Source organism: Ranitomeya variabilis, chromosome 6 (assembly GCF_051348905.1).
Source record: "Ranitomeya variabilis isolate aRanVar5 chromosome 6, aRanVar5.hap1, whole genome shotgun sequence".
Taxonomy (NCBI): Eukaryota; Metazoa; Chordata; class Amphibia; order Anura; family Dendrobatidae; genus Ranitomeya; species Ranitomeya variabilis.
The window spans coordinates 312511667-312535798 of record NC_135237.1 but is presented as its reverse complement, the minus strand read 5'-3'; the positions used below and the strand labels follow the sequence as shown (position 1 = coordinate 312535798).

The following is a 24132-nucleotide window of genomic DNA, read 5'->3' as shown; positions in this document are numbered from 1 at the left end:
CGCCTTGTTGTGCCACCGCAGTAGAACTGAAGACCTAGGGTATGTTCACATGTGGAATTTTTGCAGCCATTTTTTTTTTCCGGGTGGTAAAGAAGTTATGTTTACAGTTTTCTTCTTGACTGAATTTGATCAGTGCAATGTACTGAAAATCTGCAACATTTCAATTTTTTCAGTGTTTTTGCAGTGTTTGTTACCCATTGAAAGTAATGAGAAACAGCAGAAGAAAAATGCAGCATAATATTTGTGTTAAGTTTTTCCAGATGTTTTGAAGAATAAAATTCACTTTCTTAACATGCACTGCAGACAATCATACATGTAATCTGCCTAAAAAAAAAAAAAGCTGGAAAAATGCATCTATTTTCTGCGCCTTATATCCCAGCATTTTGCCACTTGTGAACATGGCCTTATTGCCAGGGGTCTCCATAGATTACAGCAGAAGGACACACTGTGATCCGCTTAGTGTGCAGGGACCTTGCTAATAAGAAGTGATTCCGAAGTGGAGTCAGGTTAGTATCACAGTGACAGCGGGAGCACCATGCCAATAAGAGAGGATTTTCCCATTCAAGATGCTGACAAACTGAAAAAACTGCAGGAGGTTTTCCTAAGTATTCCTTAGTACATGTTACATCTCAGAGAAAATGTGTCTGTCTTTTGTATGGATGTTCCTTAGTAGATGGTGAATGTTTCCACAGATTTATAGGAACACTTGAAAGTGATAGACACTTTATTTTAACAAATCTATTGGGGACATGATTTTATGGCATCTACTAATATATAAGTATTACAGGGTCATCACCTTTGTGAAGTGCAGCATGCTTGTTAAAAGGAACCTGTCACTTGATTCATGGTGCCCAAGACATGGCAGTATGAATGAGAGACTGGCTGTGCGATTGCAACCAGGTATATTTTCCTACTACACTATGGCATTTCAGAGAAAACAAATTGTAAGAAAATTGGGGTGGAGAAAATAGATAAAGGTGAGACAAGTCCAGCACCGCTCTCAGCTGACTTTTCTCAGTATTGTTCCAGGTGATTGACCAGCCTGCCTCTCCAGTGTGTGTACATAGGGAGAGACCTGTCAATCACCTTTACGGCGAGAAGATGGCTGGATCTTTAAACTATGTTTTGGCATGTCATAGCTCAGTCAGATGGCTGTATCACATGGATGACGATCACATCCTAATGTTTGGATCAGGAGAGTCACTGGCAAGTCTAAACATTGCGATGCGCTCTTCGTCGGTGTTACATGGCCAACTGACGGACCCCTCAGTGAAAAATATACCTGGCTGCAATCGTGCAACGGGGCTCTGACTCATGCTGCCCATGGCTTGGGCAACATTAAATGCAGCCTTCTTTACAGGCTGTGCAGTGCTCCCTTTCACAATCTGGCCTTGACTGTGACCAGACCTGTCCAGTTGTCTCCTCCAAGTTAAAAGTACTGTGATGCTTTCGCCTGCAATGGTTTTTCAATTGGAGGAGGCTGATGGACAGATCTGTGGAGAACAGGAACACAGTGCAGGCCATAAGGAAGGCTGCAGGCAATCACAAGCTAGAAGAACCTCTAAGGGCAGTCTCACACGTCCAGATAATTCCAGTACCGGAAACAATCGGTACCGGAATTATCCGTGTCCGTGTGCCCCTACGTTTCTGGTGTACATCAGTGTGGCACACTTGCGGCACACGTGTGCCGCCCGTGTGCCCACTGGGTACCACACGCACCATGCTGGGTACCACACGTACCAGCATCTGGTGCTGAATCCGCGATTCATATCTTCTCTGCAGCAGCGTTTGCTGCATAGAAGATATGAATAATAGTGTTTAAAAGAAAGATCTATCTGTCCGCCGCCCTCCCACCCCCTGTGCGCCCCCCCACCCCCTGTGCGCCCCCCCGCTGTTCAGAAAATACTCACCCACTTCCCTCGTTGGCTGTCGCTGCTTCCTGTCCTGGCCGCACCTTCTACTGTATGCGGTCACGTGGGGCCGCTCATTTACAGTCATGAATAGGCGGCTCCACCCCTATGGGAGGTGGAGCCACATATTCATGACTCTAATCGGCGGCCCCACGTGACCGCATACAGTAGAAGGTGCGGCCAGGACAGGAAGCAGCGACAGCCAATGAGGGAAGCGGGTATTTTCTGAACAGCAGGGGGGGCGCACAGGGGGTGGGAGGGCGACGGACAGATACATCTTTCTTTTAAACACTATTATTCATATCTTCCATGCAGCAAACGCTGCTGCAGAGAAGATATGAATCGCGGATTCAGCACCATGTGGGGGGACAGCGCTTACTGTAGCGCTGTCTCCTGCACGCCACAGGGACTGCACACGGAGAACGTCCGTGTGCGGTCCGTGTTTTACACGGACCCATTGACTTTAATGGGTCCGTGTAATACGTGCGCTCTGACATGTCTCCGTGTTTGGCACACGGAGACACGGTCCGCAAAAAATCAATGACATCTGCACAGATGCATTGATTTTAATGGGTCTACGTGTGTCAGTGGCTCCGGTACGTGAGGAAACTGTCACCTCACGTACCGGAGCCACTGACGTGTGAAACCGGCCTAATACAGATAAGTGCAAAATCATTTCCCCAATATATTTAAAAAAATGTTTGTTTTAAAAAAAGATAAGCGCTTTGGGATTGCTTTATTAGGGAACTTTCACTTGCCTGTTTTGCCAGTAAGTTTTTAACTGTATACGTTTGCTAGAAATGAAAATCCAATGGAACAATATCTGTTTGCTGGTTTGTAATGGCTTTTTAGCAGCTACTCTCTTAATCTGATGAACTTGCTTGGCAGAAACCTTCCTCATTATGCCTTTATCAGCACGAACACGTCTGTGCTCAGATTCCGCCACAAATCTCTTAACAGTACGATGATCACGCTTAAGTTTTTGGGAAATATCTAATGTTTTCATCCCTTGACCAAGGCATTGCACTACTTGATGCTTTTCGGCAGCAGAAAGATCCTTTTTCTTTCCCATGTTACTTGAAAACTGTGGCCTGCTTAATAATGTGGAACATCATTTTTAAGTAGTTTTCCTTTAATTAGAATCACATGGAAAACTAATTATCACGTGTTTAAGATTGATTTCAGTGTTCCATTGAGCCCTGAGACACAATACCATCCATGAGTTTCTTTGAAAAACAAAACAATTAAATCTTTATGACACTTAAATCCAATTTGCATAATAATTTTGAAGACGGTGTAAAGGGGTTGCCCAGTATGTGGCTAAGTGCCACACTCACCCTCGAAGCTCTCCATAGCTTTGCACAGCTCTACATCTCCTTCTTCATCTTCATTCACTACACATGCTCCCTGTTCTGCTAATGATCTAAGACTAGCATCCTCCAAAATCAGAACCTACCCTCCTGTCTTGTCTCTAACAGTTTTATTGCAGTATATCAATTCTCTGGAATGCACTTTCCAAGACAAACAGTGAACGCCCAGTATCCAAGCATGTTCGAAAAACGCATCTTTTTAAGTAGGTCTATCACATCCCATCAATAATCGAACTGTTCTCGGTTCTTTCTTCCTACATTTCCCTCAGAATCTGATCCATATGTTCTCACACCCTCCATGCACTTAGTTGTACTTTGTACCTTTGTAAAGTGGTATGCAAAAGTTTGGGCACCCCTGGTCAAAATTACTGTTACTGTGAACAGTTAAGCAACTTGAGGATGAAATGATCTCTAAAAGGCCTAATGTAAAAAATTATACATTTCCTTTGCATTTTTGGTGAAAAAAGTCATTTTTTACATTTTGTAAAATTATAAAAAGAAAAATGGCACGATGCACAAGTTTGGGAACCCTTGGAGATTTGAGTGCTCAGATACCTTTGACTAAGGTTTCAGACCTTAATTACCCTGCTAGGGTTATGACTTGTTCACTATCATCGTTAGGAAAGGCCAGTTGATGCAAATTTCACAGGTTTATAAAAACCCAGCCTCCTCTAACCTTGTGCCAAAAAACTGGGGCCATGGGTTCCTCTAAGCAGCTGCCTAACACTCTCAAAATTAAAACTTTAGAGGGCCAACACAGCAGGAGAGGCTATAAGAAGATAGCAAAGTGTTTTCAAATTGCCCTTTCCTCAGTTCGAAATATAATTAAGAAATGGCAGTTAACAGGAACAGTGGATGTCAAGATAAGGCCTGGAAGATCAAGCAAAATTTCAGTGAGAGCTACGCATAGGATTGTTAGAGGCGCAAATCAGAACCTCCGCTTGACTGCAAAAGACCTTCCAAAAGATTTATCGGACTCTGGAGTTGTGGTACATTGTTCTACTGTTCAAAGACACCTGCACAAATATGGCCTTCATGGAAAAAACCTCTCCTGTGACTTCACCATAAAACACAGGGTCAGAAGGATGCAAAAGAACATCTAAACAAGCCTAATGCATTTTGGAAACAAGTCTTGTGGACTGATGAGTAGTGTTGAGCATTCCGATACCGCAAGTATCGGGTATCGGCCGATACTTGCGGTTATCGGAATTCCGATACCGAGATCCGATACTTTTGTGGTATCGGGTATCGGTATCGAAACAACATTAATGTGTAAAATAAAGAATTAAAATAAAAAATATTGCTATACTCACCTCTCCGACGCAGCCTGCACCTTAGCGAGGGAACCGGCAGCGTTGTTTGCTTAAAATTCGCGCTTTAACTTCCTTACGCGAAGTCCCGGCTTGTGATTGGTCGCGCGCCGCCCATGTGACCGCGACGCAACCAATCACAGCAAGCCGTGACGTAATTTCAGGTCCTTCAGGATTTTAAAATTACGTTCCGGCGTTGTGATTGGTCGCGTCGCAGTCACATGGGCGACGCGACCAATCACAAGCCGTGACGTCACGGGAGGCTGGACACGCGCGCATTTTAAAATGCGCGCGTGTCCAGCCTCCCGTGACGTCACGGCTTGTGATTGGTCGCGTCGCCCATGTGACTGCGACGCGACCAATCACAACGCCGGAACGTAATTTTAAAATCCTGAAGGACCTGAAATTACGTCACGGCTTGCTGTGATTGGTTGCGTCGCGGTCACAATGGGCGGCGCGCGACCAATCACAAGCCGGGACTTCGTGTAAGGAAGTTAAAGCGCGAATTTTAAGCAAACAACGCTGCCGGTTCCCTCGGTAAGGTGCAGGCTGCGTCGGAGAGGTGAGTATAGCAATATTTTTTATTTTAATTCTTTATTTTACTCATTAATATGGTTCCCAGGGCCTGAAGGAGAGTTTCCTCTCCTTCAGACCCTGGGAACCATCAGGAATACCGTCCGATACATGAGTCCCATTGACTTGTATTGGTATCGGGTATCGGTATCGGATTAGATCCGATACTTTGCCGGTATCGGCCGATACTTTCCGATACCGATACTTTCAAGTATCGGACGGTATCGCTCAACACTACTGATGAGGTTAAAATAGAATTCTTTGGTATGTGTGGACAAAATAGAGCACAGAATTTCAGGAAAAGAACATCTCGCCAACCATGACCCATGGGGGTGGATCAATCATGCTTTGGGGTTGTATTGCAGCCAATGGCATGGGGAACATTTTAAGGGTAGAGGAAAGAATGGATTCAATGAAATTTCAACAAATTCTTGATGCAAACATAATACCATCCATAAAAAAGCTGAAGTTGAAAAGAGGATGGCTTCTACAAATGGATGATGATCCTAAACACAAGTCAAAGTACACAGCAGACTACCTCAAAAAGGTGCAAGCTGAATGTTTTACAATGGCCTTCACACTCCCCTGATCTGAACATCAGTGAAAATCTGTGGCTAGACCTCAAAACAGCAGTGCATGCAATACAACCCAGGAATCTCACAGAACTGGAAGAATTTTCCCAGGTAGAATGCATTAAAGGGCATCTGTCACCCCATTTTTCGCCTATAAGTTAAGGCCACTGCCATCAGGGGCTTATCTACAGCATTCTGTAATCCTGTAGATAAGCCCCCGATGTAACCTGAAAGATAAGAAAAACAAGTTAGATTATACTCACCTAGGGGCGGTCCCGCTGCGGTCCGTTCCGATGGGTGTCTAAGGTCCGGGGCCTCCCATCTTCATGTGATGACGTCCTCTTGTTTGCTTCCTGTTGCAGCTCCTATGCAGGCATACTTTATCTACCCTGTTGAGGGCAGAGCAAAGTACTGCAGTGCGCAGGAGCTGGGAAAGGTCAGAGAGGCCCGGCGCCTACGCACTGCAGTACTTTGCATACGCCTGCTCAGGAGTCGCAACAGGAAGCAAAGAAGAGGACGTCATCCATGAAGATAGGCGGCGCTAGACCCGGACCGCGACGCCCATCAGACCGGACCGCATCGGGTTTAATATAACCTGTTTTTCTTATCTTTTAGGTTACGTCGGGGGCTTATCTACAGCATTACAGAATGCTGTAGATAAGCTCCTGATAGCAGTGGCCTTAGCTTATAGGCGAAAAATAGGGTGACAGATTCCCTTTAAAATCCCTCAAACAAGAATTGAAAGACTCTTGTCTGGCTTCAAAAAGTGTTTACAAGCTATGATACTTTAAGAAGGGAGTGCTAATAGGTACACACTATGCAGAGTGCCCAAACTTTGCTTGGACCCATTTTCTTTTTTTTTGCAATTTTTCAAATGTAAAAGATGAAAATATATATTTGTTTACCTAAAATACAAAGGAAATGTGTCATCCTTAACTTTAGATCTTATAGAGATCCTTTCATCTTCAACTTGCTTAACTGATCACAATTACGGTAATTTTCACCAGGGGTGTTTAACCCTTTCATGACCTTGGGATTTTCCATTTTTCCGTGTTCGTTTTTCGCTCCCCTCCTTCCCAGAGCCATAACTTTTTTATTTCTCAGTCAATGTGGCCATGTGAGGGCTTATTTTTTGCGGAACGAGTTTTACTTTTGAGCGACATCATTGGTTTTACCATGTCGCGCACTAGAAAATGGAAAAAAAATTCCAAGTGCGGTGAAATTGCCAAAAAAGTGCAATCCCACACTTGTTTTTTTCAGATCGCTCCTATGTAGCTGAATAACAGGCTTGCTATGAGCGCCGACCACAGGGTGGCGCTCACAGCAAGCCGGCATCAGCAACCATAGAGGTCTCAAGGAGACCTTTGGTTACTATGCCGACGTATCGCTGACCCCCGATCATGTGACGGGGGTCAACGATGCGCTCATTTCCGGCCCGATGGCCGGAAGCGGTAGTTAAATGTCGCTGTCAGCGTTTGACAGCGGCATTTAACTAGTTAATAGCAGCGGGTGGATCGCGATTCCACCCGTCGCTATTGCGGGCACATGTCAGCTGTTCAAAACAGCTGACATGTCCCGGGCTTTGATGCGGGCTCACCGCTGGAGCCAGCATCAAAGCAGGAGATCTGACCTCGGACATACTATCCCGTCCGAGGTCAGAAAGAGGTTAAACTTTTACATGCCACTGTATGATTACTCTTTTTATTATAATGATGACTGAAGGATACACAATAAACACTTTTTACCTCTTGTGTCACCTCTATTTTCTCATATATTGTAAGCTCTTGAGAGCAGCACCCTCAGTTCTGTTGTTTGAAATGATGAATTTTGTGTTACTCTACAATGTCTGATAGTTTCTGCGCAAGTCCCCTCTGTAATGTAAAGAGCTGCAGAATATGTTGGCACTACAGAAATAAAATTATTATTATTATCATCATCATCATCATCATCATCAGAAAAAAGAATCTGGTTTCCTCCTAGAAATAGTGCCACTCATGGGCTACGCCTGGAATTGCACCATTCATTTAAATTGGGCAAACACAGGATTAAAATCGATTTGTGCAATTTTAATAATCGGATCACAACTCCTCTACTCAACATCACTTGGCGATCATTGTATTACACAAATGTTCTGGGGTCTTCACAGCAGCAGCTGTTACAGATCTAATGCTAGGATAAGGAAATTTATGGTAGCTCAAAAGCCACCCAGTGCTATAAATATGTGTATGTGAGATTGAGCCTGCTGTACTTCTGAGGGGCCTTATAGTTTTCATTATTTCTGATGACTCCTTTTCATCTGTGCTAATGGCCTGTTCCACCACAGCCAGTACAAAATGAAATAAAATATTAACACTCTTTATAAGGCCGGTTTCACACGTCAGTGGCTCCGGTACGTGAGGTGACAGTGTCCTCACGTACCGGAGACACTGACACACGTAGACACTTTAAAATCAATGTGTCTCTGCACATGTCAGCGTGTTTTCGCGGACCGTGTGTCCGTTTGGAAAACACGGAGACATGTCAGTGTTCGTGGGAGCGCACGGATTACACGGACCCATTAAAGTCAATGGGTCCGTGTAAAACACGTACCGCACACAGATGTTTTCCGTGTGCAGTCCGTGTGCCATGCTGGAGACAGCGCTTACAGTAAGCACTGTCCCCCCAGCATGGTGCTGAAGCCGCCATTCATCCGTTCTCTCCAGCGCTCGCTGGGGAGAAGGGATGAAAAATCTTTTTTTTTTTTGTGTTTAAAATAAACTTTAGGGCATCCTCCCCGCTCCCACCCCCTGTGCGCCCAGCCGCCGGCATTAAAATACTTACCCGCCTCCCTCGACGCTTGCTCTCCGCCCCGCAGCTTCTCCTGTATGAGCGGTCACGTGGTGCCGCCCATTAGTGATGAATATGCGGCTCCACCCCTATGGGAGGTGGAGCCGCATATTCATCAACTGTAATGAGCGGCACCACGTGACCTCTCATACAGGAGAAGCTGCGGGGCAGAGAGCAAGCGTCGAGGGAGGCAGGTGAGTATTTTAATGCCGGCGGCCGGGCGCACAGGGGGTGGGAGCGGGGAGGATGCCCTAAAGTTTATTTTAAACACAAAAAAACAAAAAAAAAAGATTTTTCATCCCTTCTCCCCAGCGAGCGCTGGAGAGAACGGATGAATGGCGGCTTCAGCACCATGCTAGAGGGACAGCGCTTACTGTAGCGCTGTCTCTCCTGCATGGTCCGTGTGGTACCCAGGCGGCACACGGCTGCCGCACGTGTGCCGCACGGATGGCCTACGTGAGCTCACGGACACACGGACACGGATAACTCCGGTACCGATTTTTCCGGTACCGGAATTATCTGGACGTGTGAGACTGGCCTAAGGCCTGGTTCAAACGAGAATATAGAAAATGGCCCGTTTTTTGTCCTGAAAAATGTGATGTTTTTAGATCCATTTGTTTGTTTCCATATCCATATTGCATTGTATGTCTATTTCTTACATCCGTGTGCTATCCGTTTGTCTGTATTGTACATGCGTAAGGCATCTAGTTTTTACTTGAACAGTTTAATACATTTTAAAAGGCCAAATACGATTGTCTATCTAAATACCTGCAATGGATATGTGAAAAACACAGGACATACATCTCTGGCAAAAATTAAGAGACCACTGCAAAATGTTCAGTTTGTCTGATTTTTCTCTTTATAGGTATATTTTGAGTAAAATGTAAATTGTTCTTTTATTCTATAAACTTCTGACAACATGTCTCCGAATTTCCAAGCAATAAATTTTGTATTTTTTTCCCGAAAAGGAGAAATGGTCAAAATTTAAAAAAATAACCAGGGCTTTCAGACCTCAAGTAATGCAAAGAAAACAAGTTCATAATCATTTAGAAACAACAATACTAATGTTTTAACTCAGGGAGAGTTTAGAAATCAATATTTTGTGGAATAACCATGATTTTTAATCACAGCTTTCATGCATCTTGGCATGCTTTCCACCAGTCTTTCACACGGCTCCTGGCGCAAATATGTAAGCAGTTCTTCTTTGCTTGATGGCTTGTGACTATCCATCATCCTCTTGATTACATTCCAGAGGTTTTCAATGGGGTTCAGGTCTGGAGATTAGGCTGCCCATGACAGGGTTTTGTTGTGATGGTCTCTTAATTTTTGCCAGAGCTCTACAAATGGCAATCAGTAAGTTATCCATTTTTTACGCATCCATTGACTTAAAATAGGGATCAAAGTAGGGCATGCTGCGATTTTGTTACTCGCAGACCATCGGTCATTGCGTAAAAACTTTCACGTGACTTGCCTTGGTTCTTGTGCTGTCCGTGTGCTACTCCCTTTGATTTTGGACAGCACGCAGACATTTATTACGCTCATCTGAACGAGCCTTAACAGGAAAGCAGAATTTGGTCTTTTTGAAAAAGAGGGAGAAAAACTGCTCAAAACACCTGTTTGAGTCCCTAAAACAAAAGAAAACATTTCTCTTTTAATTCAAGCCTGCTGTTGTCGATGTACTTAAAGAACAGATACAGCATCCAACAAAATTCTGAAAAATACTCCAACACATGGTGCATACAATCCCTGCTGTTCCCACTGAAGATACTGCACTGGTTTATTGTATCGAGAAACATTCATAGCTTTACTTTAGATTGACCTATATTACCGGCAGAATATAAATGAGCTCCTCTATGTTAGGCTGACCACTTTACATCAAATTGGTTAGAAAGTAATGAACATTGCTCTCATCCGGGCACAGATACAAGAAATCTTCGATGGTGGGAAGAGAGTGCTATATCCTAACCTCAAATTACTACTTTCCATCAGCTAGACTTGAGATGAAGCTGAAATGCCCTGCCTTTTCCAGACCTGTATTTTCACCAGCATGTAGGAACTGATCCACCACAATCATCATGATTAATCAGTCTCTGCAGTCGTTGTGGAGGAAGACGGAATTTAAAAGCGAACCATTCCCAGCGACAGAGTCTATTTCACACTCACCTCTAGTTTCACCTTGAAACATATGAGCATTTCTTACTAAATATCGCAAAGAATAATGTGACCCTCTTCTGAGCCAAAGCACTAAATAAAGGGCTGCTGAAGAAGCAAGCATCCTGCCCACTAGTAACATTACACCCAGATAACAGAATTATGTCTCAACATCTGGTCTTAGTGGCCACCAGCACTTATCTTGTATGAGGAGCTAGCCACCTTATGCCCTGCCAGGACCCCCTTAGTGCAGTGCAACCTTTACCAAGAGGATTGTTTTCTTGCTAGCAGCTGCTATTGTGAAATATACATGTTATACCACTGGCTGCAGCAAACACAATTCATCCAATGTCACTGCAAGGCTCCTTCACTACATCACATGACAAGATTATATAGTCTTGAAAGGTAAAAAGATCAAAGCTACTTCTGCTTGGCTGACAGAGAGATCAGGTAGCAGGGCAGGAGAAAGAAGAGCATCTGGCTTTACCCCCAGTGCAAGAAGAGCAATAAATTCATTAGAGTTCACTCTGTAACCCAGAGAGCACAGACTGAAAATAAAAGAAGAAGCTATTATCCTTAATAGATAAATGGTTGGCCTGAGAGGAGACACTGAGACGCTGGACAACATGGAACAAGGCGGCATATACTGGCTGTCAGCTCTTTTCCTGAGCTGTGTGCAGCTGGCATCAGCATCCATTATTATGATGCATGTTCACATGTCCCCACATTTACCTATTACCATTTCTAAGGCTATTGTAAACCTGGGTGAAAATAGTGTCATGACTAAGCAAGAAGTAATGAAGCGACTCCCCCCAGACTGAATTTTATCTGCACTAGAACACATTTCAGATGCTACAGTTGCCGTTCAATAGCAAGGCAAATCCTGCATTTAATCAGCAAGAATATTGATTCACCATGCAGAACTTTCTGCCTAATTCTAATATGGCCACTGGGTTTCCTCTGAATAGTGCAAGGAAATGGGAACGTGTAAATGGCAAACTAATAGCATTTCAAGCTCTGGCTGTTTAATTTCTGAAAGCTCTCTATTTTACTAATTTGGCCGCCTGCCAGTATAGCAGCCCATGTTCTGATAAGGATGATTTGGAACTGCAAAAAAAAAAAAAAGAAAAATAGCTAAAAAATAGAAAGTGTCCCCACTTTGGCCTGTGATGCTCTCCTGACACCACTAGTGAGTAATGGCCTTGTATATGCTGTGTGTACAGACAGTAGTGTGAATGGAGACACAGCCTGACCTCAGCCAAAATTTGACTACTAAAAAATAGAACTTCAGAATACTGTGCAAGTGCATAGTAAACACATTCTGTGAATAGAAGCTGCTGAAAACCTCATGTCCTGGCATAATTAGAAGTAACCCACATCCAAGGCAGTCAAATAAATGAAAGGGTCTCTTTTGATGGGAACAGACTCGGAGCAGAGAGGAGAATCACATTTCCCAAGGGAATAGGCATTTGCTTCAAAGAGAAATCAGACTGGAACATTACTTCAGTCCCATAGGAGCCATGTGGGAGGAACACCAGTCACTTTCAGTGAAAAATCAACTTTAACTAAGTTCTTAATTACTATTTTTTTTTTATTTCCACCTAATCCTCTTAATCACCTTTCATTTCTCACTGTCACAATAGAAGGCAGGCGCGATCCCAAATATCTGTAGACAGTTTATGAATGCTGCCTGCTGACAAATCGTGATGGGAGAAAATACTGCATATGTCAATTTGTTCTCAGGCATGTATGTATTTGACTGAGCTGATGGCTCCAGATTGGTTTTCCTGGAGAACCCAAAGAGACAGTGCATTCCCTGGAGACAAGGAAGCATGGTCATTTCTTAAAGGACAATTGAAGACGGGAGGAAATAGGAGAAGGCGGCGAGTCACAGAGCTGCTCTAATAGTATTGCCATACAAAGTATGGATTGCATTTCCCTTCAATCAATAGTCATTGTTGGCAGTGCCCTTTCTGTGCCATACATGTAAAACAGTAGTCGGTGAGACTGGCCATATAACTAACCATAGGGGCATCACTGCTTCCAGGGCCCAGCTTCCACTCTTTATTGTGCCTTTCTTGTCACTTTGTCCCACTTTTCACATGAATAAATAAAGAATGCCATGCATTGTGAGAGTAACCCAACTGGCACAGATACGATTTCTGTTCCCCCTCACCATAGAAGTACTGTATGTGCAGTGGGGTGTGCAAATCAAATTAATGTCATTATCTAGTATTCGAGCACAAAGCCAAGAGCTGGGACAATCCAGGAGGCAGGGAAGTCTGTGATGTTAACAGGTAGAGCCAGCACTGCACCCACCGATACCCGCTCCATTATTGTATGGCACATACTACCAGACGCTATGCCAAATCCCAATCTAATTGCTCTTTCTTTCAGCCTGTCACTCTGTTATGTGACTGCTTCTTCAATAGTGAAACATTATTATTCTTTCCTGGGAGGTCATACAAGTAGAGAGGAATTTCCACAGCAAAGGATGCCTGAAAGTAAAAATCCAGTAATTGCAGAGATCTCACAAATGTCGCCTGGTCTGTAGGAAGACACATCATTCTGAGCTGGAGATGGCACATCAGGCATCCGCCATAGAGAAGCGCCCGCTGCACGGGGGTAGTGCAAACTTCCATGAAAGTGAGGAGAGTACTCCTGCCCTAATGAATACAGGGTATGTGTCATTATATATTTATCTATATATATACACTGAATTAATTAGAGCAGGAGGGTATATACATATATGCTCACTAAGTACATGATGCCAAAATTATGTCTCTCTCTCTATATATATATATATATTTTTACACATGTGTACATTATATATATATATATATATATATATATATATATATATATATATATATATATATATATATATATATCATTCATATCCACACTGAGCAGCACGAGGACTGATAACTAAACATTATAAATATTACTACATAAATATTGGTATAGTAAATAACATTATCAGTACAGTAAAATAAATAAATAATGAGTGGAGTGTGTAACACATAACTAATCTCAGCCCACTAAGGCTACGGAGGAGCCCACCATACTCAGCTGTCAGCCCCTCACTCCCAGCATGGCAGCCCGGCACTGTGCTATGTCCGTACAGGGCACAGTAGGCAGAAGTGCTTTCCCACTGTGGGACATCCAGGTGGGTCCCTCCAGTAGTAGTAGCCGCCATTGCTGAGTGCCGCTGCGTCCCAGGACTGGACATGCCAGCTCCCGGCCACACTTAGCACAGGAGCACTAGGTCTGAGGTAGCGGAGTCCCGGCCACACTTAGCACAGGAGCACTAGGTCTGAGGTAGCGGAGTCCCGGCCACACTTAGCACAGGAGCACTAGGTCTGAGGTAGCGGAGTCCCGGCCACACTTAGCACAGGAGCACTAGGTCTGAGGTAGCGGAGTCCCGGCCACACTTAGCACAGGAGCACTATGGCTGAGGTAGCGGGGTCCCGGCCACACTTACTGTAGCACAGGAGCACTAGGTCTGAGGTAGCGGAGTCCCGGCCACTTAGCACAGGAGCACTATGGCTGAGGTAGCGGAGTCCCGGCCACACTTACTGTAGCACAGGAGCACTATGGCTGAGGTAGCGGGGTCCCGGCCACACTTAGCACAGGAGCACTAGGTCTGAGGTAGCGGAGTCCCGGCCACACTTAGCACAGGAGCACATGTCTGAGGTAGCGGAGTCCCGGCCACACTTAGCACAGGAGCACTAGGGCTGAGGTAGCGGAGTCCCGGCCACTTAGCACAGGAGCACTAGGGCTGAGGTAGGGGAGTGTGACCGCTGCGGAGCACAGAGGGCGCCGGAGGAGAAGACATCACCTGCTCCGCACCGTGCAGCCGGCAGCGCATCATCCCTCCCCGGCTGAGGTGACCTTCAGTAACCCGCCAAGCAGGCAGCTGGAACTTTGTGCACAGGCAGCTGCAGTCACAGACAATGCCGTGTCCTTACCGGCCGTGTGAGGGGAGCTCCTCGGCGGCACCGCTGCTGGCACTCCTTCTCGTCAGCCTCTCCACAGCATCACTAGTAACTCAGGGAGAAGAAACCACGGGGCTGCCTAATAATGGGGGGAGAGGCAGAGCCTGAGCGCCCTCCCCGAGCTCTGCTGTTACTGGAGCGGCGGCAGGAAGGGGTTAAGCCGGCTCGTCCATACACTGATGGGAAGGGAATTCAGGGGGAGGGGACCAGGCTTTTGTTACAGACCCCGATCACAGACGGACCCTGTGTGAAGTGCGGAGCTGTCATCCAGGACAGGCACTGTCACCAGAGGAGGGGGCAAGGTCACACGGGGGAACACGACCACCAGAGACACGGGGAGCAGGACCACCAGTGACACAGGGTAGCAGGACCATCAGTGACAGAGGGAGCAGGACCACAAGTGACACAGGAGAGCACGACCACCATAGACACAGGGAGCAGGACCACCAGTGACACAGGGGAGCAGGACCATCAGTGACACAGGGAGAAGGACCACCAGTGACAAACGGGAGCAGGACCACCAGTGACACAGGGTAGCAGGACCACCAGTGACAAACGGGAGCAGGACCACCAGTGACACAGGGTAGCAGGACCATCAGTGACAGAGGGAGCAGGACCACAAGTGACACAGGAGAGCACGACCACCATAGACACAGGCAGCAGGACCACCAGTGACACAGGGGAGCAGGACCATCAGTGACACAGGGAGAAGGACCACCAGTGACACACGGGAGCAGGACCATCAGTGACACGGAGAAGGACCACCAGAGACACGGGGAGCAGGACCACAAGTGACACAGGGGAGCACGACCACCAGAGACACGGGGAGCAGGACCATCAGTGACAGAGGGAGCAGGACCACCAGAGACACGGGGAGCTGGACCACCTGTGACACAGGAAAGCACAACCACTAGAGACACGGGAAGCAGGACCACCAGTGACACAGGGGAGGGAGCACAACCAAAATTGTATCAGAGAAGCCCGACCACCATGGTATCAGGGGAGCAAGACCACCAGTGTATCAGGGGAGCACGACCACCAGTGACACAGGGGAGCACGACCGCCAGTGACACAGGGGAGCACGACCACCAGTATATCAAGGGAGCACAATCACCAGTATATCAGTGGGGCACAACCACCAGTGACACAGGGGAGCAAGACCACCAGTGACAGAGGGGAGCAAGACCACCAGTGACTCAGGGGAGCAAGACCACCAGTGTATCAGGAGCACGACCACCAGTGACACGGGAGCACGACCACCAGTAACACAGGGGAGCACGACTGCCAATGACACAGGGGAGCACGACCACCAGTGACACAGGGGAGCAAGACCACCAGCTGTCCGCACTCCAGGAGGCCGAATATCCTGGTCCCTGTGTCTTTGTTTTTGTACCTTGTCTTGTTCCATTACCTTGTCTTGTTCCATTACCTTGTCTGAACTTTGTCCTACTTCTGTCTCCTTGTCTGTGGCTTCTTTCCCTGCTGTGTCTTTCCTTGTGTCCTCTGTTTGCTTATGCTCGCCACTCTTGCGGTTCTTGTGGCTTTGCCTGTGCTCCGCTCTCTTGCAGCTTTACCTCTGCTCCGCACTCCTGCGGTTCTGCTTTGTTCTACTCTGCTCTGCTGCTGCAGATATCTCTTTCTGCAGCTCCTCTCCGCATTCCTTGTGGTTCCGCTCTGCTTAGCTTCTGCTGCTGCTGTAATCTCTTGCTGCAGCTCCTCTCCGCATTCTGGTTCTTGTGGCTTTGCCTGTGCTCTACTCTCTTGCAGCTTTACCTCTGTTCCGCACTCCTACGGTTCTGCTCTGTTCTACTCTGCTCTGCTCCTGCTGCTGCAGATATCTCTTGCTGTAGCGCCTCTCCGCATTCCTTGCGGTTTGGCTCTGCTTAGCTTCTGCTGCAGTAATCTCTTGCTGCAGCTCCTCTCCGCATTCCTTGCGGTTCCGCTTTGCTTAGCTTTTGTTGCTGCGCTATCTCTTGCTGCTCTACCACTCCTATCCGCAGCCTTGCGGTCCTCTTCCTGTGTGAACAGGTCCCTAACTTCCTTCATACTTCATATCCGTACCTGCACCTCCTGTGTGAACAGGTCCCTACCTGTTCCTTCATACACCACACCAACCTGCCCTGTGTCTCTGCTGTTCCTGCCAGTCCTGTGTCTCTGCCATTCCTGCCAGCCCTGTGTCTCTGCCGTTCCTGCCAGCCCTGTGTCTCTGCCGTTCCTGCCAGCCCTGTGTCTCTGCCGTTCCTGCCAGCCCTGTGTCTCTGCCGTTCCTGCCAGCCCTGTGTCTCTGCCAGTTCTGTGTCTCAGCCGTGCCAGCCTACTCGTCTGAGTTTTATCCGTGCTCATCTGCTAGTCCTGCCTGATGCCCACACCTGTCCTAGTGTTCCTGTTCTCCAAGTGGGATCAGCAGCCACAGCCAGACAACAGCTTGGAGTAGCACCTGGCAGCTGCCTGCCGCACAAGCCTGACCTCACCATCAGAGGCTCCAGCGAAAACCAAGGCAGCTGTCATATTCACGCCCCTTCCAGGGTAGTCTGGTTCATGGCACATTGGGGCCACAAACTCCCTTGGCTCATGCCCATCAGTCAGGACGTGAGCGTGACACTCTACAACAACTGTTAAGAGAAGACTCTACAACAACTGTTAAGAGAAGGCCTTCATGGTAAAATAGCTGCTATAAAACCACTGCTAAGGACAGGCAACAAGCAGAAGAGACTTGTTTGGGCTAAAGAACACAAGGAATGGACATTAGACCAGTGGAAATCTGTGCTTTGGTCTGATGATTCCAAATTTGAGATCTTTGGTTCCAACCACCGTGTCTGTGCGACACAGAAAAGATGAACTGATGGACTCTACATGTCTGGTTCCCACCATGAAGCATGGAGGAGGAGGTGTGATGGTGTGGGGATGCTTTGCTGGTGACACTGTTGGGGAATTATTCAAAATTGAAGGCATACTGAATCAGCATGGCTACCACAGCCTCTTGCAGCAGCATGCTATTCCATCCGGTTTGCGTTTAAGTTGGACCATCATTTATTTTTCAACAGGACAATGACCTCCAGGCTGTGTAAGGGCTATTTGACCAAGAAGGAGAGTGATGCTACGCCACATGACCTGGCCTCCACAGTCACCAGACCTGAACCCAATCGAGATGGTTTGGGGTGAGCTGGACTGCAGAGTTAAGGCAAAAGGGCCAACAAGTGCTCAGCATTTCTGGGAACTCCTTCAAGATTGTTGGAAGACCATTCCCATTGACTACCTCTTGAATCTCATCAAGAGAATGCCAAGAGTGTGCTAAGCAGTCATCCAAGAAAAAGGTGGCTACTTTGAAGAACCTAGAATATAAGACATAATTTCAGTTGTTTCACACTTTTTTTGTTAAGTATATAATTCCACGTGTTAATTCATAGTTTTGATGCCTTCAGTGTGAATGTACCATTTTCATAGTCATGAAAAGACAGAAAAATATTTAAATGAGAAGGTGTGTCCAAACTTTTGGTCTGTACTGTATATACAGTGGGGGAAATAAGAATTTGATCCCTTGCTGATTTTGTAAGTTTGCACACTGACAAGGACATGAACAGTCTATAATTTTTAGGGTAGGTTAATTTTAACATTGAGACAATATAAAAAATAAAATCCCAAAAATCACATTTTTTGTGATTATAAATTATATAAATTTATTTGCATTTTGCAGTGAGAAATAAGTATTTGATCCCCTACCAACCATTAAGAGTTCTGTCTTCTAGACACAAGTTAGACGCTCCTAATCCAACTCATTACCTGCATTAAAGACTGCAGTCTTACATAAGACATAAGTAGTCTGACCCTTTGCTCAGACACTCCTATTTAAGTCACATGCTGTCCATTTCCTTGTGATCCTCCTTGAGATGGTTCTACTCCTTCATTGGAGTCCAGCTGTGTTTAATTAATCTGATAAGACTTGATTTGGAAAGGCACACACCTGTCTATATAAGCTGCATGCAAATAGAAGAGAAGCGGGCACTCAATATCCAGATAAAATCCAAACTTTATTCTGACATCATATCTGTCCCGTGGAAGCGCAACTGCGCGAAACGGCCGTCGTCTTTGGAAGCCCGTGTTTCCCTGCCTGTCCTGCATTTGACATGATGTCAGAATAAAGTTTGGATTTTATCTGGATGGTGAGTGCCCGCTTCTCTTCTATTTGCATGGAGCGGTGACTTGGACTTATTTCAGCGTGAGCACCCGACATCCAATTTTGCTTCTTGGTATCTGAGTCTTATATGATTAGGTGATAGAACCAGCTGGCAGTGCGGTCCTTTTTTCTGTTTTTGGACTCCTGTCTATATAAGACCTCACAGCTCACAATGCATTTCAGACCAAATGAGAATCATGAGGTCAAAGAAACTGGCCAATGAGCTCAGAGACAGAATTGTGGCAAGGCACAGATCTGGCCAAGGTTCCAACAGAATTTCTGCAGTATTCATTTTGCTAAGGGCACAGTGGCCTCCATAATCCTTAAATGGAAGAAGTTTGGGACCACCAAATCTTCCTAAACCTGGCCGTCCAGTCAAACTGAACAATCTTGGGAGAAGAGCCTTGGTGAGAGAGGTAAAGAACCCCAAGATCACTGTGGCTGAGCTCCAGAGATGCAGTAGGGAGATGGGAGAAAGTTCCACAAAGTCAACTATCACTGCAGCCCTCCACCAGTCGGGCCTTAATGGCAGAGTGGCCCAACAGAAGCCTCTCCTCACTGTAAGACATATGAAAGCCCACACAGAGGGACTCCTAGACTATGAGAAATAAGCTTCTCTGGTCTGGTGAGACGAAGATAGACCTTTTTGGTGATAATTCTAAGCGGTATGTGTGAAGAAAACCAGGCACTGCTCATCACCTGCCCAATACAATCCCAACAATGAAATATGGTGGCAGCATCATGCTATGGGGGTGTTTTTCAGCTGCAGGAACAGAACAACTGGTTGTCATTGAAGGAAACATGAATGCGGCCAAGTACATAGATATCCTAGATGAAAATCTCTTCCAGAGTGCTCTGGACCTCAGACTTGGCCGAAGGTTCACATTCCAACAAGACAATGACCCTAAACACACAGCTAAAATAACAAAGGAGTGGCTTCAGAACAACTCTGTGACCATTCTTTACTGGCCCAGCCAGAGCCCTAACCTAAACCCAATTGAGCATCTCTGGAGAGACTTAAAAACGGCTGCCCACCAACGTTCATCATCCAACCTGAAGGAACTGGAGAGGATCTGCAAGGAAGAATGGCAGAGGATCCCCAAATCCATCTGTGAAAAACTTGTTGCATCATTCATAAGAAGACTCATGGCTGTAGTAGCTCAAAATGGTGCTTCTACTCAATACTGAGCAAGGGGTCTGAATACTTATAAGACCATGTGATACTTCAGTTTTTCTTTTTTAATAAATTTGCAAAAATTTCTACATTTCTGTTTTTTTCAGTCAAGATGGGGTGCAGAGTGTACATTAATGAGAAAAAATGAACTTTTTTGAATTTACCAAATGGCTGCAATGAAACAAAGGGTGAAAATTTTAAAGGGGTCTAAATACTTTCCATACCCACTGTATATATACCTTCTACTACCGTATTTTCTGGTGTATAAGACGACTGGGCGTATAAGACGACCCCCAACTTTTCCATATAAAATATGGAATTTGGGATATGCCCGCTGTATAAGACGGGGGTCATCTTATACGCCCAGTCATCTTATACGGCGTGTGGTTCCCAGGGTCTGAAGGAGAGGAGACTCTCCTTCAGTCCCTGGGATCCATATTCATGTTAAAAATAAAGAATAAAAATAAAAAATATGTATATACTCACCCCTCCGAGAAGCCTGGCTGTTACTCCTGCAAGCGTCTGCCTCCGTTCCTAAGAATTGCAGAGCATGAAGGACCCTCGATGACGTCGCAGTCCTGTGATTGGTCCGTGACCGCTCATGTGACCGGTCACCTGACCGTGACGTCATCGAAGGTCCTTCACGCTCTGCAATTCTTAGGAATGGAGGCAGACGCTTGCAGCAGTGACAGCCAGGCTTCTCGGAGGGGTGAGTATATACATATTTTTTATTTTTATTCTTTATTTTTTACATGAATATGGATCCCAGGGCCTGAAGGAGAGTTTCCTCTCCTTCAGACCCTGGGAACATCCAGGATCGCTCCCTGCACATGCCGTACCTGGCGTATAAGACTGTTATGATCCTTAGTGGTTGAGGATCACAAATTACTCCAGCTAAGTAACAAACATAGGACAAGCTCTAGGGAGGTGGCAAGCTGGACTGACCGCAAATCTGAACCCAACCAAACACACTAGAAGTAGCCGGGGAACGTGCCTGAATTCCTAGACGTCTCGAGCCAGCTTAAGGAACTAACTACCCCTAGAGAGAAAGAAAGACCTCTCTTGCCTCCAGAGAAATAATCCCCAAAGATATAGAAGCCCCAAACAAATAATAACGGTGAGGTAAGAGGAAGGCACATACACAGGGGTGAAAGCAGATTCAGCAAATGAGGCCCACTAATACTAGATAGCAGAAAATAGAAAAGGGAATCTATGCGGTCAGTAAAAAACCCTTACAAAATATCCACTCTGAGATTTCAAGAACCCCCACACCAACTAACGGTGTGGGGGGAGAAACTCAGTCCCCTAGAGCTACCAGCAAGTGAAGAAATCACATTTTAGCGAGCTGGACTAAAAACATAATGAACACTGATAATCAAAAAATGATCAAACAAAAACTTAGCTTGTCTTGGAGAGACTGGGAGCAAGGTAGACACACGGAATCTGAAGAGCACTGAATACATTGATAGCAGGCAAGGAACTGAGTATCCAGGTGGGCTAAATAGAAAACCAACCAAGGATAACGAACCAGCTGATGAAGCCAACCTGCAAAAGGACAACACTACACAGTACCGCTTGTGACCACTAGAGGGAGCCCAGAAATAGAGTTCACAACAGTACCCCCCCCTTGAGGAGGGGTCACCGAACCCTCATCAAGACCCCCAGGGCGATCAGGACGAGCTGCGTGGAAGATGCGAACCAAATCGGCCGCATGAACATCAGAGGCGACAACCCAGGAATTATCCTCCTGACCATAGCCCTTCCACTTAACCAGATACTGAAGTCTCCGTCTAGAGATACGAGAATCCAAAATCTTCTCCACCACGTACTCCAATTCGCCCTCAACCAGCACCGGAGCAGGAGGCTCAACAGAAGGAACCACAGGCACCACATACCTCCGCAACAAAGACCTATGGAACACATTATGGATGGCAAACGATGCCGGGAGATCCAAACGAAAAGACAACGGGTTAAGGATTTCCAAGATCTTATAAGGACCGATGAAGCGAGGCTTAAACTTAGGAGACGAGACCTTCATAGGAACATACCGAGAAGACAGCCACACCAAATCCCCAACACGAAGTCGGGGACCCACACCGCGGCGGCGGTTGGCAAAGCGCTGAGCCCTCTCCTGTGACAATTTCAGATTGTCCACCACATGGCTCCAAATCTGCTGCAACCTATCCACCACAGAATACACCCCAGGACAGTCAGAAGACTCAACCTGACCCGAGGAAAAACGAGGATGGAAACCAGAATTGCAGAAAAAAGGTGAAACCAAGGTAGCAGAACTAGCCCGATTATTAAGGGCAAACTCGGCCAATGGCAAAAAAGTCACCCAATCATCCTGATCAGCAGAAACAAAACATCTCAAATAAGTCTCCAACGTCTGATTAGTTCGCTCGGTTTGGCCATTAGTCTGAGGATGGAAGGCCGACGAAAAAGACAAATCAATGCCCATCTTAGCACAAAAAGTTCACCAAAACCTGGACACAAACTGGGATCCTCTATCAGACACAATATTTTCAGGAATGCCGTGCAAGCGAACCACATTCTGAAAAAATAGAGGAACCAAATCGGAGGAGGAAGGCAGCTTAGGCAAGGGCACCAAATGGACCATCTTGGAAAAACGATCACACACCACCCAGATGACAGACATTCTCTGAGATACTGGCAGATCTGAAATAAAATCCATGGAGATGTGCGTCCAAGGCCTTTTCGGGACAGGCAAAGGCAAAAGCAACCCGCTGGCACGAGAATAGCAAGGCTTAGCCCGAGCACAAATCCCACAAGACTGCACAAAGGAACGCACATCCCGCGACAAGGAAGGCCACCAGAAGGACCTAGCCACCAAATCTCTGGTACCAAAAATCCCAGGATGACCCGCCAACACCGAAGAATGAACCTCGGAAATAACTCTGCTGGTCCATCTATCTGGGACAAACAGTCTGGTGGACAACGGTCAGGTCTATCCGCCTGAAATTTCTGCAGCACTCGTCGCAAATCTGGAGAAATGGCAGACAAAATCACTCCCTCTCTAAGAATACCAGCCGGCTCAGAAACTCCCGGAGAGTCAGGCACAAAGCTCCTAGAAAGTGCATCAGCTTTCACGTTCTTCGAACCAGGCAGGTATGAGACCACGAAGTTGAAACGGGAGAAAAACAACGACCAACGAGCCTGTCTAGGATTAAGGCGCTTGGCCGACTCGAGGTAAATCAGATTTTTGTGATCAGTCAGGACCACCACACGATGTCTAGCTCCCTCGAGCCAATGACGCGACTCCTCAAATGCCCACTTCATAGCCAACAACTCCCGATTACCAACATCATAATTTCGCTCGGCAGGCGAAAACTTTCTTGAAAAGAAAGCACACGGCTTCATCACAGAGCCCTCAGAACTTCTCTGTGACAAAACAGCCCCTGCTCCAATCTCGGAAGCATCAACCTCGACCTGAAAGGGGAGAGAGACATCTGGCTGACATAAGACTGGAGCTGAAGAAAACCGGTGCTTAAGCTCCCGAAAGGCCTCCACGGCCGCAGGAGACCAATTAGTCACATCAGAGCCCTTCCTGGTCAAATCCGTCAAAGGTTTAACCACGCTAGAAAAATTAGCGATGAAACAATGGTAAAAATTAGCAAAACCCAAGAACTTCTGAAGACTGTTAACAGACGTGGGCTGAGTCCAGTCATGAATAGCCTGGACCTTGACTGGGTCCATCTCCACAGCAGAAGGAGAAAAAATAAAACCCAAAAAGGAGACCTTCTGTACTCCGAAGAGGCATTTTGAGCCCTTCACAAATAAAGCATTGGCACGCAGGACCTGAAACACCATCCTGACCTGCTTCACATGGGACTCCCAATCATCAGAAAAGACCAAAATGTCATCCAGATAAACAATCATAAATTTATCCAGATATTCACGGAAAATGTCATGCATGAAGGACTGAAACACAGAAGGAGCATTAGAGAGTCCAAAAGGCATCACCAAGTACTCAAAATGGCCTTCGGGCATATTAAATGCTGTTTTCCATTCATCTCCCTGCTTAATGCGCACAAGATTATACGCACCACGGAG

The 24132-nt window shown here is 46.2% G+C and overlaps 1 protein-coding gene across 4 annotated transcripts in view; it reads right to left on the bottom strand.

Moving 5' to 3' along the window:
• LOC143782357 (cadherin-6-like) overlaps positions 1-14842 on the bottom strand; it is a 428058-nt gene extending 413216 nt beyond the window's left edge. For all 4 annotated transcript variants that reach the window (XM_077269722.1, XM_077269721.1, XM_077269720.1 and 1 more), the window contains exon 1: positions 14684-14842. The gene's annotated coding sequence lies outside the window, so the exon portion shown is untranslated. The remainder of the gene's footprint in view (positions 1-14683) is intronic.
• Positions 14843-24132: the final 9290 nt, after the last annotated feature.